This window comes from Dendropsophus ebraccatus, chromosome 11 (genome assembly GCF_027789765.1).
Source record: "Dendropsophus ebraccatus isolate aDenEbr1 chromosome 11, aDenEbr1.pat, whole genome shotgun sequence".
NCBI lineage: Eukaryota > Metazoa > Chordata > Amphibia > Anura > Hylidae > Dendropsophus > Dendropsophus ebraccatus.
The window spans coordinates 28,836,397-28,851,647 of record NC_091464.1 but is presented as its reverse complement, the minus strand read 5'-3'; the positions used below and the strand labels follow the sequence as shown (position 1 = coordinate 28,851,647).

The window sequence follows — 15,251 nt, the reverse complement described above, 5'->3', positions numbered from 1 at the left end:
TACTATAAAAGCCCCTCTTTTATGAAAGTTCACTTAGCAGCCTATTGCCTCTTTGTTTCCATGATTGCCAATACATAGGGATTAACAATTTGCCCATTTCTTTGGCCCACCTGTTTTTCTATTTGACGGATATCAGGGGTCTATATTGATAAAAGTAATTTTAGGCCAGGTCTAAATAGTGTTTTTTTTTTCAGTGAAGACGTCACTGAGAATCAAACCTACCTTAGATTTGACGGAAAACATAACGAAAGACATATTTCAATGTAAATTACCATTATGATTTCCTAAGGATGGATTTGCAGCAACAGCTTACTTTATGATATTGAGTAGGCAGTATAAGGCTATGTTCACACGTTTATTCCTGTCCGTTTAAAATGACGTCCGTCATGTCACTGTTTGGCCGACGTCAGTGTAATGACAGCTGTTGATTCTAGGTCAGGTGAAATAATTGGCCTTTGATTGTGTCTTTAATTGAAAAGTCCATTGAATTTAATAGTAAAAACAGTGAAAGAATGGTGATAAAAGAAAAACTGTGTGTGACGCCTGATGCCTTTTATCTTTTTTTGACGTTATGTGAACATTGCCTAAAAGTGTAGGTGCCTCATGCATAAAATTACTTATGTCACTGTAGGCAAAGACACAACTATAATATATATCTATATCTATTTCTTTATCTATCTATCTATCTATCTATCTATCTATCTATCTATCTATAGTGGTCCAAAAGTAGGTGGACAGTATGTGTAATAGGTTTATGAAGTCGGAGATTTATCAAACATGGTGTAAAGTGAAACTGGCTCAGTTGCCCCTAGCAACCAATCAGATTCCATCTTACAATCCTCACAGACTCTTTGGAAAATGAAAGGTGGAATCTGATTGGTTGCTAGGGGCAATTTCACTTGCTGAGCCAGTTTTACTTTACACCATGTTTGATAAATCTCCCCCCTCATAACCCTATTACACATACTGCCCACCTACTTTTGGACCACCCTGTAAATTAAAAGCTGATAATAAGATGATTAGAGAACGGATCTATACTGTGCTTATACTTATGAACACTGAGTTATGATAATTCAGTCGCTTTACCAGTAGTCCTATATAACGCACAGATAACACTGAGTTATTATAATTCAGTTGCTTTACAAGTAGTCCTGTATAACGCACAGATAACACTGAGTTATTATAATTCAGTTGCTTTACAAGTAGTCCTGTATAACGCACAGATAACACTGAGTTATGATAATTCAGTCGCTTTACCAGTAGTCCTGTATAACGCACAGATAACACTGAGTTATTATAATTCAGTCGCTTTACCAGTAGTCCTATATAACGCACAGATAACACTGAGTTATTATAATTCAGTCGCTTTACCAGTAGTCCTGTATAACGCACAGATAACACTGAGTTATTATAATTCAGTCGCTTTACCAGTAGTCCTATATAACGCACAGATAACACTGAGTTATTATAATTCAGTCGCTTTACCAGTAGTCCTATATAACGCACAGATAACACTGAGTTATTATAATTCAGTCGCTTTACCAGTAGTCCTATATAACGCACAGATAACACTGAGTTATGATAATTCAGTCGCTTTACCAGTAGTCCTATATAACGCACAGATAACACTGAGTTATTATAATTCAGTCGCTTTACCAGTAGTCCTATATAACGCACAGATAACACTGAGTTATTATAATTCAGTCGCTTTACCAGTAGTCCTATATAACGCACAGATAACACTGAGTTATGATAATTCAGTCGCTTTACCAGTAGTCCTATATAACGCACAGATAACACTGAGTTATTATAATTCAGTCGCTTTACCAGTAGTCCTATATAACGCACAGATAACACTGAGTTATTATAATTCAGTTGCTTTACCAGTAGTCCTGTATAACGCACAGATAACACTGAGTTATGATAATTCAGTCGCTTTACCAGTAGTCCTGTATAACGCACAGATAACACTGAGTTATGATAATTCAGTCGCTTTACCAGTAGTCCTGTATAACGCACAGATAACACTGAGTTATTATAATTCAGTCGCTTTACCAGTAGTCCTATATAACGCACAGATAACACTGAGTTATTATAATTCAGTCGCTTTACCAGTAGTCCTATATAACGCACAGATAACACTGAGTTATTATAATTCAGTCGCTTTACCAGTAGTCCTATATAACGCACAGATAACACTGAGTTATTATAATTCAGTTGCTTTACCAGTAGTCCTATATAACGCACAGATAACACTGAGTTATTATAATTCAGTTGCTTTACCAGTAGTCCTATATAACGCACAGATAACACTGAGTTATTATAATTCAGTTGCTTTACCAGTAGTCCTATATAACGCACAGATAACATTGAGTTATGATAATTCAGTCGCTTTACCAGTAGTCCTATATAAGGCACAGATAACACTGAGTTATTATAATTCAGTTGCTTTACCAGTAGTCCTATATAACGCACAGATAACACTGAGTTATTATAATTCAGTTGCTTTACCAGTAGTCCTATATAACGCACAGATAACATTGAGTTATGATAATTCAGTCGCTTTACCAGTAGTCCTATATAAGGCACAGATAACATTGAGTTATGATAATTCAGTCGCTTTACCAGTAGTCCTATATAACGCACAGATAACACTGAGTTAACACTTATGAAGTGTTCAGCAATACTACTATTGGCACACATATCTGTTTTTGATCTGTTATTTAATACAGTTGGTTTAGACCAGTAAATCGAGGCAGTAAACTCAACCACATAAATAGTAAAAGATAGAATCAAGATTTGCTCTGTATATTGGATGACAACAATAATTTTATGTAAAATAATTGAAAGAATCAAGATTTGCTCTGTATATTGGATGACAACAATAATCCCATGTGCAGAAAAGCCATAGTGGATGACGGCCTCCTGTCCGTTCACCAGTTCCTGAAGCAGTTAGTGCTCTTAAAACATTTCCCTGTATTCAGCTTAACAACATTTTCTCTAAATCCTTAAATCTGTAAAACATGAAATCAGGTCATGCAAGTTACTAAGAGCTAAGCCCCCCGCCTCTTGCCTCCGCTGCTATCTCTATAGGATCTTACCTTACAGTAGCCATATACATTTGTTTTCTTAATAAGTTAATAGAAAATAAAGCAAACAATTACCCTCCTTACATTACTTGTCTATTACGATAGAGTTAATCATTATAATGAATACAGTATAGTTAACTCCTCGACAACCAACTCTCTTAGAAGCTTCTACATATCCAGAGCCACATAGAAGATAATTGATGATATCGCTAAATTCCCTTCTTCTCAATTCTCTGTCACAGAGATTTACAATCATAAGAAGGCAACAAATGTATATATTAAGATCTGTAAATCACGGGGGGCGTGGCGAACCGCCGATGGAGATGGCAGCCTGAGTGAGGAGCTCCGGGCATACACAGCTACATAAGAGGCCATACACCCGTTCTGAGGCAGCTGACCGGTTCCTATACATGGAGCAGAGGTACCGGGGGACCCCGAGACCACCCTTCACCCACGCCAGACCTGCTACCCGCCTGCACCCGTCCGCCCCATACCTCACTCGCGGCGCGGCCGCATCAGAGTCCCGGCGGCCTGACACGAGGCGGACGCTCCTTCAGCTCCCCTGCAGCCCGCGGTCAGACCTGGCTGGAGCCAGGGACCGGATCCCTCCTAGCCCGCCGCGGAGTCCATCGGAGGTGAGGAGAGGGGATCCGCCTGGCCCGACAGCCGAGACGGAGGGTGAGCTCCCACGTGGCGCGCGGCCATCTTGTTTTCCGGCCGGCGGAGTGCGGCCTGTAGCTGGGCCCCTTCATCTCTCCCCTACTAGCTCTGACAACGAGCTGGGAGCTCTGGACACAGGCCTGGGAACTATAGAAGGGGATAGCTGTCATCAAGCCTCTCTATCCCCCATACAACAGGCCCGACAGCGCGCTGACCCCATCACCTTAAAGGGGCAGCAGCGCATATCACAATATATGATGGCCGCCGTACAGAAAACACAGCGGGGGGAGAAGAATAAGAAGGGGGGCCAGACTCAGTCCACTAAGAATAATGGTGCCCCGTCCCGCTCTGATACCTCGCCTAGATCAGATTGGCGCACAGCAGACTCGGACTCTGAAACTTCTATCATAGGCACTATGTCCCAGCAAGGGGTCCAGGACCTGCTGTCTCAGCTCCCCACCAAACAGGACTTTAAGTCCCTGATTAATGAAGTGAAAGAGACTTTCAGGGTAGAGCTTGCAGAGGTGAGAAAGGACCTACACCATATTTCTCAGAGGGTTGACTCATTGGAAAACGACCATGATTCTACCAGAGTCTATATTGACAAATTGAGATCCACTGTTTGCACCCAGGCCCATACTCTGGATGATATGCAACGCCACATTGAAGACCTGGATAATAGAGGGCGGCGCAATAACATACGAATAAGAGGCCTCCCCGAAGCGACGCATGATGATGACCTTGTCAGTACACTAGAAGGACTCTTTAATTCCATTCTGGGTGAACCACCCACCAACAAGATTAAGTTCGACAGGGCACACAGGGCTCTCAGGCCCAAACCGACATCGGGTGCGCCCCGAGATGTTATCTGTTGCCTACATGACTATACGGTTAAAGAGGCCATCATGACTAAAGCTCGCTCTCTCCGGGATCTGGATTTCTACGGTGCATCTCTTCAACTCTTTCCTGATTTATCCTGGATAACTCTGCAGAAACGCCGCTTTCTGCGCCCTTTGCTTGCAATTCTGCGGGACTGCGACGCCTCATACAGATGGAACTTTCCTTTTGCACTCTCTGCTCGCAGGAATGGGCGTTCCGCTGTCCTGCGAACCCTGTCAGACCTCCCCAAGTTCTGTGACACCCTGGACATCCCGATTCCCAAAATATCGGAATGGACTATCGCTCCCCCTCCTCCATCACCGCCACCAGTGTGGCAAACCCAGCGACAGAAGAGAAAGCGCTCAGGATCCACTGAACCGACTCCCACTCCTGTGCAGGACATAGATCTCCCTCATGAGTAGAGACGTGGCTGTGAGCCTCGTGTCCTCCCTACCTCACAACAGCCTACCCCCTTATGGGCTATTGTAACATGGCCTACTTTTACGATAATTGATATTACCATAGCTGTGTTGCTCAGTTCTTTGTATGTTCTTTGCTTGGTCTGCTGTTGACCCACTTGGTGCTTCCTACCTCCCCCCCGATAGGGGCATAATGTTTCAACCTTTGGGTTGTTTATTTCTATATGTTATACTCTTATGGTTAATCTATTTACCCCTTTGTCCTGATATGATGTGTCAGGATGGTGAGCCATGGGCTCCTACAAATGTCCGTCTATGGTGTCTTTGTCTTGTCTGTCTGCGTTTTCTCTCCCCTCCCTTCCTTTCCCCTTCTCTCCCTATCTCCAGGGGTCCTTCGGCTGTTAACCTACATCCACATAATGGTGAGGGGAGCCCGTCCCTGTCCGCGAGCTGTCTGAACTGGGTGAGTTGTTATTTCGCTGGTCCTTGTTCACTACTCCCTCCCAATGGCTAGAATAGTGACTCTAAATGTAAAGGGCCTTAACTCCAATGTCAAACGCCGTTTGACCTTAAGGGAATTACGCAATCTAAAAGCAGACGTGGCTTTCCTACAGGAAACGCATTTTGATAACACCGCGACCTTCTCTTTTTCCCACCACTCCTATCCCATAGCTATCACTGCCTCCAGGGGCACTAAAACTGCAGGGGTAGCTATCCTTTTCTCTCGCTCCTTCCCCTTCCAGGTTTCTTCTTCATTCTCAGACCCGGGCGGGCGGTATGTCATAGTGGAAGGCACGCTGCATGGTAAACCTCTAATTTTTTGTAATATCTATGCCCCAAATAGGACCCAGATTCCCTTCCTCCGTAGGGTGTTCAATAAGTTGGCAAAATACCCCCCGGCTCCCAGAGTTATAGGGGGAGACTTTAATTTAACTTTCTCAGATCTGCTAGACAGACACTCTGTAGATAACCGAGCTGTCCCTGCAGACCAGACCAGACTTTCCACTGAATTCCGCAAACTTATCCGAAAACATAACCTATACGACCTCTGGAGGCTAGACCATCCTACGGAGAGGGAATATACGTTTTACTCCCATCCACATTGCCTACATTCTAGAATTGATTATTTCTTTGGTAATATTCCCACTGTCAGGCTCCTACAAAAGGCACATATAGACCCTATCTCCTGGTCGGATCACGGGCCAGTGGTGATCTGTCTAAAAAGCTTAATGACACCAACACGCCATTGTCATTGGCGCCTAAATGAAACCCTGCTGAAGTACCCGTTGTCCCGTGATTCGATCAAGGCCAGTATTACCTCTTACTTCCTGGACAATGGGGGCTCTGTAAACTCTGAAGCCATCCTGTGGGAGGCCCATAAGGCAGTAGTCAGAGGGCATTGTATCGCTCTGAGCTCTCGTCATAAACGAGACTCCCAGATGGCCTTTCTGGCAGCTAAGCGGGAAATTCAGACTTTGGAGCGCTCCCTAGCTGACCGCCCATCTCTGGTGGGGCTGCGGCGACTGGTGGCTGCGAGATCACGTCTGAAAGAGCTATCATTAATGAAAGTAGAGAAGCTGCTCCTCTATTCCAAGCAGCGCTTTTATGAAAAAGGCAATAAAGCCCATACTCTCCTAGCTCGCAAACTAAATGACCAAACAGCCTCCCAGTCCCCCCAGGTCCTCAGGGATTCCTCGGGCGCTCTGCGATATCATCCTGCGGATATCTCTTCCCTATTCCTCCAATTCTACTCTAAGCTATACTCGCTACCGTCTACCCTTCCCTCCGACCCTGAGGCCCGTTCCTGCCGGATTAATGAATTTCTGTCAGAATGTCAGCTCCCCTCTTTGCCAAACAATGCTATAGATGAGTTAAACGCACCTATTAGCATGGAAGAGCTGTCAGAAACACTTAAATCTCTTCCGTCGGGCCGGGCACCGGGACCGGATGGTTTTACCTATCTCTATTATAAAACCTTCTCTGCAGACCTGTCCCCCAGACTGTTATCACTTTTTAACTCTTTTCTTCAAGGGGAAGCTATACCTTCCTCCTTGTCCCACTCATTTGTCACCCTCATCCCTAAGCCAGGTAAGGACCACACAGATTGTGCCAACTACAGGCCGATCTCCCTCTTGAACTCAGACTTTAAAATCTTCACCAAAATATTGGCCACTAGACTAGGTTATTGGCTACCCTCCCTCGTGAATGCAGATCAGGTTGGGTTTGTGTCCGGCAGACAGGGTGGGGACAATACCAGACGGGCCATTGACATTATCGATGCAGTCAACCAGCAGTCAGAGAGGGCAGTGCTTCTTAGTCTGGATGCAGAAAAGGCCTTTGATCGCCTTGGCTGGCCGTTTATGTTTGAGACCCTAAAACGCTTTGGTCTTAGGGGACCCTTTCTGACTGCAATTGAGGCATTATATTCGACCCCTACTGCAGCTATTAAATTCCCCCATATGTTGTCTAGAACCTTTCCAATTCTGAATGGCACCCGACAGGGCTGCCCGCTGTCGCCCTTATTATTTGTTCTATGCATCGAGCCCCTGGCGGCGGCGGTTCGCAATTGCCCCGATATACGTGGGGTGTCGGTTAGAGGCAAGGAATTCAAAATTATGCTTTTTGCCGATGATGTCCTCCTCACCCTGTCTGACCCCGTCACGACCCTCCCTGTCTTACGCGACCTCCTCACTAGATTTGGAGTCCTATCAGGCTATAAAGTTAACACCACTAAATCAGAAGCCATGCCCTTAAATCTGCCTGCCCACCAGGTCACACATCTGCGCTCTGTATTTAAATTTAAATGGACTACATCTTCCCTTAAATATTTAGGCATTCAACTGACACCCTCGTACACTACCCTGTACTCAGCTAACTTCCCCGCTCTATTTAGGGACATCAGAACTCTCCTCTCTAAATGGACCTCCCACTTTATATCTCTCCTGGGTAGGGTCGCCTCGGTGAAAATGACCATATTGCCCAAATTGCTTTACTACTTTGAAACTCTTCCTGTAAGAGTACCTCTCTCAGAACTCAAGGCCCTTCAGAGGGATATTTTTAAATTTATCTGGTCATCAAAACGGCACCGCATACCTAAGTCGGTAATGATGAGTAGTAAGACGCAAGGCGGGCTGGCAGTTCCGAACATACTCCATTATTACTGGGCGACCCACCTGCGACAGATTCTTGCCTGGTAAAAGTACTTGGCCTACAAGAGATGGGTGGAAATTGAGAAGATCTGGCTGGCCCCATTTCACCCCAACTCATTTTTGTGGCACTCCTCCCCCCCCCCCCTCCGCACATCTCAACCTACTGGGGCCTATCCGCTTTACCCTGCATATCTGGTCTTCCTGCTATTCTAAATTTGGGCTCATCTCTAAAGCCTCTCCTCTACACTCCTTTCTTCTTTTCCCTAACTTTCAGCCGAGTTTACAGTCCCATCCTGTTAAACTGTGGGGTTCGAAAAAACTTTTCCAATTCGCTGACATCGTAGACCCACTCACTCGCACTCTCCTTCCATTTGACAGGCTCGTGGACAGGGCGGAGCTACCGTCTTCAGAGGGGTTTATGTATTTGCAGATACGACATTTTATGATGTCCCGCCTGGGAACCCTCACGGTGACCAAACCCTCAGCGTTTGAACAACTGGTGAGGTGTAATACCTCCACTGCTGGATTAATTTCAGATATTTATAGTATCCTCAATTCCCCTGTGGGTGATTCCCAGGTTGGTCATGCGTATATGTCCCGTTGGGAGACGTGGTTGGGCAGGCAGCTTCCACCAGAATGCTGGAATGTGATTTGGGAAAGGGCAGCAAAATCCTCTATATGTACCACCTATAAAGAATCGCAATATAAACTGATGATGTTCTGGTACCACACGCCAGAACTGCTCAATAGGCTGAATGCTTCTATCTCCCCGACGTGCTGGAGATGCCTTGGTGCAATTGGTTCACTTTTCCATATTTTCTGGGAATGTCCTCTTATTGAGCAGTTCTGGAGGGATGTCTGTGGTATGGCCACTACAATCTTCCACACAGAGATCCCCAGAGACCCTGCTATATGTTTGCTCAATCTCTTCCCCAAAACTTTACGGAAGAAACAATCCAAATTATTACTAACCATTTTGACTGCTGCTAAATCGCTGATTGCGAGGGGATGGAAACAGGTCTCGCCCCCCTCTATGAACTGTTTTATTGCTAGAATGCAGGAACTGCGCTCCCTAGAAAAACTGACTGCCTCTCTAAACAATAAGATGGAAATGTTTGACTCAGTATGGACCATGTGGGACTCTTACCTCACCTCTCTTACGACCGCCGATGGAATACCCTGACAGTCTACTTCACCCCTTTTCCCCTCCTTCCTATGTATCTCCTGTCTTGTGATTTGTTGCTATGTGTTATCAGTGTACCTTATTTTCGAGCGGATTACCTTGTTGGATCCGCCCGTTCTTGGCTAATACTGTTTTGTAATCCTCCAGCCGTGTTTCGGCCCTGGTATTTTTACGATGGTTGCAGAAACTACATATATTCCAACTGTTACAGCCTATTGTTGCAATTGCTCTATGTCTGCATTACCTCTCTGGGCTGAGGTAAAAGCCTTACCATGTGTGTGCTTTTGTGTTTCATGGAAAAATGTCAAAATCTTTAATAAAAATTACAGTTATAAAAAAAAAAAAGATCTGTAAATCACAATCACATACAAAAACTAGATAATCTCATAGTATAGTAGAATATAAAAAAAAACATTTAATTTATTATTATTATTATTATTATTATTATTATTATTGTTCAATATGTCCATGTAACTATATATGATATAACCAACCAAAAGTGGCACGACAGAGCTACCCAATAAGCCCCGATCACAGTAACATCCAGGGGTACCATGATCATCATGTCATTGCCTAAAAGTCATGTGACTATCTCCATTAATCTGCCTTGATACTAACACATTGAGTTCCTACAATAGCAGTAGTTTTATAGTGACCAAAAGTTTTCATAGATCCCTGATTTTATAATCTTGTCCCAGAGATCTTGGGGACAGTTATGTCTATAAGGCTTTTCTATATAGGGGAATAAAAAGTTCCTTGTCATTACAAATGGCCCAAGTTCTACAGGTTGTGGACACATGCCACTTATATATCCAGCTATATATACCACTTGCTCAATAACATTTGAATATTTGTACCTATGTAGAAAAAAAGATTGCAATCCTATGATAATATGAAGTCCAAAGTATAGTAAATTTTATTAAGGGTGCGTTCACACGTACAGGATCTGCAGCAGATTTGATGGCCGAGATTTGATTTGCTTTGAATCTGCAACTTCAAATCTGCACTACAGATCCTGTACATGTGAACGCACCCCAAAAAGTTAGAATTCTAGTGCAATAGTTGTATAAAAAGATAGAACCCCCAATATATCTGTCTTCCCGATATAGTGAACGTTCTTAAAGTAATGATTTTGGTAAATTATATTATCATGAAGATTTATTATTTTTAGTACTGGTGGATTTAGCTTTAGATTACAGTTTAGAATTCCGAGTTTCCTAAGCCAGTATTCAGAGACAAAAAATCCCATCAGCAGTCAGTGCTATCAGCTTGGAATGTTAGATAAGAATGATAGGAAATGCTATTACCATATATAAAGATGACTAAAATGTCATTGAAAGCTATGATACATTTTTATATATAAGGTATATAGAAAATAATTGTCTTACCTTCTTCTCCATTTTCACTTTTTGTAATTTCTTGCAATCTGAAGAAATGAAGAAAAAATAGCAAGTAAGAACCGACTGGTCCTTGGAAATCCTGAACTTTCCTTTGGAAGTCCTGAGCGTGTTTTTCAGGAATCAGCTGAGCTGGAGACAGTTTGATTCAGTGTTGTGTGCTCTGTCCAGCCAAGTAACCACTCCCTTTCAGGAGGGTGTGCGAGCTTGTCTCTTTCATTAAGCCTAAATCTACTTAAGCTGCCTTCATTCTCGCAGGTTTTCATATATAGGTAAGCGTGGAATGTGTTCCCAGAGAAAACGTTAGCTCTGAATAGCTCAACAAGTGCCAACGGGTGCATGAAATGTTAACAGAGCGATGCCTTCGGGATACGATTTAACACAAGTCCAGGGGAGAGTATGTAAAATAAGAATTACGCTTTTTACAAGAGCCTCCCGAGACCTGGCACATTATGTGCATGATAAAAATTTATTGGAGCAGGATGTGATGTGATCCTGAAGGTGGCCGAGGAAAGTATTAAATGGGAAACATTTCATAACAATAACACTACTACAGAGAAGAGTCCTTTGTTCCTCGCGACCAGAACCAGACAGTATTACACATGTTTAATGTACTGATCAGACTTTCTACATGTTCATTGCCTCGAGATCTGGCAGCTTTGGAATGTAAATTGCAGTATGAAAGTGGAATCTGGTGATGTACTGTATACTGTTCAGGCTTAAGGGAAGATTGAATACATACATATATATATATACTAATTCACACATGACGGAACAATAGCGGATTTCACACTGTAAGTTCGCGATTCCCAAACTGTCATGTTGAATAGGATTACATACAGTACTCACAGCAGAATTTTTATCCCGCTGCAAGAATGTAAGCGCTGCCCCCCCTTAACCCACATGTATACTTTACTAATCCCTGCTCCGACTTGCTGCTGGGGCTCCTAGCATTCTGACTTCCCGCTCAGCCAATCAGTGACTGCGGCGGGACAGCGCACTGATTGGCTGAGCAGGACGCCAGGGAGCCGGAAGCCACAGAAGTAGGCTGGATCATGGATGGGTAAAGTATTCGCCTGTTAGCAGTGGGTTAAGGGGGATGGGGTTTACATACTCGCAGCAGAATGAGAAATCCGCTGTATGTGAACCCATACACACTGACAGTACTGGGAATCACACCGGATTTCACTGTGGAACAACCTGAAATCCGCTGCGATTCTGGTACGTGTGAAGGTACTCTAAGGGCCTTCACACCTACCGGAGGTCCACTGCGGATCCAGTCCCATTCATTTCTTTAGAGGTCATACCTGGGACGGGATTGACATCCCGCTATGAGTATGTGCGTTAACCCCCCGCCGCACGCAGCCAGCTGCCCGCCGAAAGCATACTGTAATATAAACATCCTATGCTTACCTGTCCACGCTCCTCCGATGTCCTGTTGGTGGTGTCTCCGGTGTTCCCTGCTGACTGCAGACACTTCACTTTCAAGTTCGACTCATTTTGGGAGTGACAGGTAAGCATTGGAGCACAGATAAGATCACTTGACTGTTTGTCAAATACTGTTAAAGGACCTAGACAGGTCATATGGCCATATCTGTGCAGGTCCTGAAGCAAGAGGTGGGATTGGTGAGACTTTATCGGAAAGGGTGAGCAGGTGTGTAAGTGTATAGGGTCTGTATTAGTTTAGGGTGTCTGGTCTGAGGTTAGTATTTAGAGGCCTTGTGTGGACAGCCATGCCCACCCACAGGTTGGGGGAAAAGAACATTGCTTTTTACAAATAGTATATGATATTTACACATATCACATAATATTTGACATAAATGCTTCCACAATTCCCTAGTAACATGGAAAGGAATTACTCAGATGCTACATGAAGATTGACTTCTGTCAGGCAGTTGACCTATAGAAGGTAATAGAGTCAACATTGATTGTGAAAAGTCCTGTGTCTTCCAATTCCATCAGTCTATTTCTATAGTAGGCAATACACTTTAGATAGCTGTCTGCTGAATGCATGTTGCACAGACAGCCATTCCTCCATCCCATGCTCAGCTGAGCGTGTATGTGTTCTGAATGGGGAGTAAATTTCCTCCAAACATCTCTGATGGTGGCTCATCTCGTCTGGGGGCAAAAAAAGAGAGAAAGTCAGGAAAAAACATTTAAACTTTAAAAACATTAGATGGTCAAAAATGGCAACTTCAGCTAACATTAAACTCACATGTTTTTCTACTTTTCGAAAGGAATTTGAAGTCATGACTAAAAATGAAATATTTTACAGTTTTTTATGCCTGTCCTATTATATTCATAATCACTCCTGTGTTTGAGCATTGTATTACTATGTAATATTTGGAAGATTTATACAATTAAGAAACATTAAACATGTTCAAGTATTCCATCTTCATATTCATGCTAACCGCCTGTAAAACACAGGAGAGTATTGTGTACACAGAAGTAATGAGTATTATATGGACCATTACAAGCATGGGAGGTATACTGTGGTTATCTCTGGCTGCATTCTGAAATAACATTTTACATTCCATACAGAAATTGCAAAGATTACTTTAAAGTGACTGTGTATTCACTAACTCACCCCACCAAACCGCTACTACTAGGGATGGTCCGAACCTGCCGAGGTTCGGGTTCGTACGAACCTGAACTCTCGGCAATGATTACTGCTGTCTGCCCGCTCCGTGCAGAGGGTGGATACAGCCGGAGGACCGCCTGGAAAACTGGGATACAGCCATAGCCATAGGCTATCCTTACTGGTCATGTCTTTTAAAATGGGCCCGGTACCTTGGTAAGAGCAAAAAATGATCTTTTATTCTGCAGCGCTGTGTCATACTGGTGTGGCTTACAGTGTCTGTGCCCCAGCTCTGCAACACCTCTCCTTCCTCCCCACCCTCCTAATCATTAGGAACTCCCCCTGGCAGGATTTTTCCTATTCATCACTTGTCACTACACCTGGGCTGTAGTGACACAGGTGCATTTAAGACAAGTAATGAATAGATATCCTGCCAGGGGTTGGTCCTAATGATGAGGTGGGTGAGGAGCAAGTAAGTAGAGGTGTCGCAGACCTGGGACACAGACACTCTAGGCCACACCAGTATGACACAGCGCTGCAAATTAAAAGATGATTTTTTGCTCTAACCAAGGCACCAGGCGCATTTTAAAAGACACGCTTCGTAGATTGGTATTTGTTAGGTGCTGGTGTTAAATATACTGTTGAGATGGGGGGGGGGGGCTTATTTATTAAATGAAAAATCTTTTCAGACATTAAAAGTAAAAACTGCAACTTGATCCAGCATTCAACATAAAAAATGTTGCAGGCTTTATTAAATCATGCTTTAAATTAACGTGAACAACTACAAAGGGATCAAGTTGCTGTTTTTCATGTCCAAGACACCAGGGGGGACATTTATCAAACTTATTGCTAAATCTAGTTTGCGCTCAAAATAAATCTAATATGAATTTATGACGCTTTTTTAGACAAGACTATCCAAATTAGATGCGACTTTTTAAATTAGATTTCAGAATTCTTTTTAGGCTAAATTTATTAACTGCTTCATTTTTTAAAAAGTTGCATATATTGGCGCATCGCTACGTCTGCTCCGAACCAGGTGAATTTATTAGACTAATTAAAAGACCATTATTTTTAAGACACATTTGCTATGCTATTAGACAATTTACATAAATTTGACTAAACACATTAGATTGGAAATTATGCCAAAACATCTTTGACAAAATCGTGTTTTTAGATTTGTTAGTAAATCTCCCGCCAGGTGAGAGTAAATCTATGGAATGGAGGGGAATCCTGGCAGGTGAACTGGTTTCTTTTGCCCTCTTGTAGCCTTTAGAATAACTGGTCTCCAACCACAGAACAAATACAATAGAAATCATGCTGACCTGATGGGCTTATCAATAGCAGGAATCACAGCACTGCGGTTTAGAAACAAAAGGAACATCAGAATCTAATAGACCCTTAGAGCATTCAACTCTTTCATCTGGGTATGTATAACTAAAACAAGAAGGGATCGGCACATAGCATAACAGGGCTAGAGACTTTATTTGAATAAAGATCTTGGCAAATCTTCACAAGTACAAATAAAGCAAATATAGAAATATATTTAAAAAAAACCCTAAAAAATGTAACTGTATCATCTGAGCAGTTATCATACTAAAGTGTGCTACCAAAATGGTATTATGTTGCAGGCACAATGAGTGTTGTAGTTCCTTTAATGTGTAATGTGGAGGGGTGGTGTTGCTAACTCAATGTCCCTTGTGTAACCCATAATCTTTGTCAGGATAGTTTAGTGAGGCAAAGTGCAAGAATGAGATCTCTGCAGACTAGGATTCCGTGAAACAACACATAACTCATGATACAGGAGGTGAAGGGCGAGACTTGCATTAGATACTGGTAAAGATGTGGACACAGTTGCCTTTAGCAGTTGCTCTTTAAGCACTTTTATAGGAATAGTCTC

At 43.0% G+C, this 15,251-nt stretch overlaps 1 protein-coding gene across 1 annotated transcript in view; it reads right to left on the bottom strand.

The window, feature by feature from the left end:
• The window catches only part of MID1 (midline 1), a 357,475-nt gene extending 346,618 nt beyond the window's left edge, over positions 1-10,857 (bottom strand). Inside the window, exon 1 of the mRNA XM_069945012.1 lies at positions 10,768-10,857. The gene's annotated coding sequence lies outside the window, so the exon portion shown is untranslated. The remainder of the gene's footprint in view (positions 1-10,767) is intronic.
• Positions 10,858-15,251: the final 4,394 nt, after the last annotated feature.